Genomic DNA, 3,443 nt, shown 5'->3' with positions numbered 1-3,443 from the left:
ATGGCATCCAAACTCATTACCTTCTTACCCTTTTTGTTTGCATTGATCTTTCTTTTCTCGCTTACCAAGGCTAAGGTTAATATCAACACAATCAAAGTCCTTCAAGGTTGTCACAAGGCTAGCCAAGTGCAAGTCCTCCATAGCCTTAAGCTTTACCTTGCTCTTTTTGGTTACCTCAACTACCAACATACCCCTAACCACATCAACGCCGAAGATGATGAATTTGATCAAGAGCTTGAGACCGCCCTCAAAAGCTACCAAACTTTTACCATATCAATGCTTCTGGTATCCTAGATGGACCCACTGTTTCACAAATGAGCATGCCTCGTTGCGGACAACCAGATAAAATAAGTAATCACATACATGGAACAAAGTTGTTAAATATCGTGTCTCATTGGTAACCGTAGATGGGATAAAAGCCACCTCACCTACGCGTTTGGCTTGAATTATCCAAATGCATATGTACCTCCAGTTGTGCGTGCCTTCAACGCATGGGCTCCGTACGGAGTAACTAGGCATTCAATGTTTGTTGGCCGTTAAAAAAAAATATCACCACTGAACATGTCTTATGTCTATTATTAGATTTTGAATCAGTGGCTAATTCTTTAGAAAAAAAAATAGTGATTATGAATAGAATGCATTAGAGAATACTGTAATTGTTTATATGCAATTGATATATCATATATGTAATTAAATAATCTTAAAAGAGTGTTTATAGGATTTAAGTAGCCCTGCAATGATGTTGCGGTCTCAACTTGATGACATACATTAGCGACTAAGGTACCGGTAAAATCTTTGATAAAATCTTTGATCTTGTTCCGCTGTGAATGTATCGTTATCGTATTAAGTAGTTTTCCCTTTAGTCGCTTCTGGCGAAGCTTCTATGTTCATACATGTGACATAAGATTCACGAACAAGCGCATACTCCAAGAGCGTGATTACGTTATCACGTATTGTAATGTTCCAAATCACCCTAATCGAATGCGGATGAAGAAACACTAATCAGCCCCGGGCAGATTACGGATAATCTGGGGGTTAAATAGATGTTTCCCACGAGGGGTTAGACCCGGCAAAGATGGTTCTTCTGATAACCTGCAAAACAGACACCGTGAGCTCGTCACTGAGAAGGGGGGTACCTCCTTGTGACCACCCTCCGGCGTGAGAATCAGACTAGATTGCTCTTGAATATAAGTGTATATTAAGAGATTGCTAGAGCAGATATCAGATATAAGATGTAAGATACCAGATAAGATGATCATACCATTTGGGGTATTTATAGCCGAAGGTAGGTTTCCAAGAGGGTATAGCCGGTTGAATAGTATTCCTGTTCTACCAACTGTGGCCTACGCAAGTGCCATGCTGGTAGTTGGTGGGTAGGCAGCGGCTGACAGTGACCAGGCCTGCTGTGTACTATTCCTTTTCCACTAACTGCAGGCTATGCACGTGGTATGACAGGAGTTGGTGAGTAGGTAGCGGCTAATAGTGACATACAGTACAAGAGCATGCTGCTCGCCATACTGTTGTCAATGGGCTGTCGTATCTCTGGTCAGATCTTTTGCCCATACCTCGTCAGGTACAGTACAAAAGATCTTCCAGTATCGTACGGACTGGCTCATTTGGGCGGGAGTATTCCCCCTCCCGCCTTTGTGCGGGATTGTTCCCGGCTTTGCTCATTCCTTCAGGTGACTACTGAATTATTGAGAGCTAAGTGCCTTGTGCGTGTAGCCTTGCTGCGCGGGTGGCCTTCCCTGATGGCTTGTATCCGCAGCTGCGGGAACAGGCGGAGTACTTCACCATTGGGAGGCATTTCCTGCGGGAACAGCTTGCGTACTGCGCGTAAGGACGTCACGTCTCTGAGCATGGTGGGTCCTGCGGATCCAGTTGGTTTCTGCGCAGACGTCTCTTCAAGGTGAGTCATGTGGGTCCAACTGGGCTCTGCTGGGACCTACCTCTTCAGCGGAATAAGACAAATAGAAAAATAATCAAATAAAAATTCACATGAAATCAGGATATGATAAACATAAGATGCAAATAATTGGATGTTCGATTTCCACTACAGGTTTGCTTCCAGCCATCCAGCTAGATTATATTCTAAGCTTAAACAATAATATAAAAATGAAATCAGGAGAAACCTACAGTGGTCCTTGGCCCACCCTATTTATACCTTAGATATGTGGTCGTTAGGTAGTGGTGTTAACAAAGTAACGTGAAAGAAGGGATGTAACAAAAATAAAGAAAATGGTTTTGATTGAAGACTTAATCTTGATTTGTTAAGTGATTAAAGTTCGTGGTTTGTTTGTTTAAGTTTTATATTAATATTTTTTTAGTATGGTAAGGATAGTATGGATTATTCTAGAATAAGTTTGCCATGTTTTTCAAGTTAGGTTTGTTTTGAAGAACAAGTTTAATAGGTCTATAAATAGGTTATAGATTATTTGTTTCATTAGAGAGAGTCAAGAGAGTTTTTTCTCCTTCTATGTTTGTGAAGTTATGTTCGTTTGTTTGATTATATGAAAAGAGTCGCGGGTTGTCACCCCAAAATTTCGTGCTCGTTTGTTTGATATGTTCGTTCGATATGATTGTTTGATCCGTTTGGGCCAACAATTAGTATCAGAGCTGCGGCTCGTATTCACTTAAAGTTACGTATCTTTTTCACTTTGAAGGTTTTGTTCGATTTAAAGGTTTTACGATTAAATTTTTCGTAATTTAGAAGCAAGAAAAAGATTTGTTGCACGAATTCTAATAGGGTAAACCTACTAATTTTCTGTTGGTCAAAATAATTGATATTTGTTTTGTTCTTTTATTTGTCGTGACTCCCAACTAAGGAAAATAAATCAACTGTTGGAGCTGCCATCTTTTTTGTTCGTTGGTTTTAGTAGCAAGGTGATTGTTTTTTTTTTTTTTTTGAAAATCTTGAGTGAGCATACATATATTGTTTTTGTTGTTCATAGCTGGAACCATAAAGCGAACTAGAACCGTTTGAATTGTCGTTGACCGCATAAGGACTGTGACATGGCCGATGATAAAGAAATAGGGAGCTCGGGAACAATGAAAGAATCGATAGGTAGTTTTGTTTTGCAAGCATTGAAGTTAACTTCGACCAACTACACGTCATGGTCAGTTATGGTGAAAATTGTCTTGGGTGCGAACGGTTTGCATGATGTGATTGATAAGGAAAAAGGGACAAGAATTAAAGAAAGAAAGAAGATTATGGATTTGGGTGTTATTTTTCAAACCCTACCTGAAGATGTGATGCTTCAGATGGCTAAGTATTCAGAATCGAAAGATGTTTGGGAAGCGTTAAGAGTTCGTTATCTTTGTGCAGAAAGAACTTAGAAAGCTCGTGTTCAAATGCTAAGAACCGAGTTCGATGGATTGGAGATGAGGGAGACAGAAAGTATTGATGATTATGCATGTCAAAGTACAAGAGCTTGGGAGCGGTA

At 40.0% G+C, this 3,443-nt stretch overlaps 1 pseudogene; it reads left to right on the top strand.

The window, feature by feature from the left end:
* LOC143628575 (metalloendoproteinase 5-MMP-like) lies at window positions 1-540 on the top strand (annotated as a pseudogene).
* The last annotated feature ends 2,903 nt before the right edge of the window (window positions 541-3,443 follow it).

Source organism: Bidens hawaiensis, unplaced genomic scaffold (assembly GCF_021521415.1).
Source record: "Bidens hawaiensis isolate Kalapana, Puna unplaced genomic scaffold, B.hawaiensis_p1.1 tig00005028_1, whole genome shotgun sequence".
In the NCBI taxonomy this organism is placed as follows: Eukaryota; Viridiplantae; Streptophyta; class Magnoliopsida; order Asterales; family Asteraceae; genus Bidens; species Bidens hawaiensis.
The sequence above is the reverse complement of the archived record's forward strand: the minus strand, read 5'-3'. Positions and strand labels throughout refer to the sequence as shown.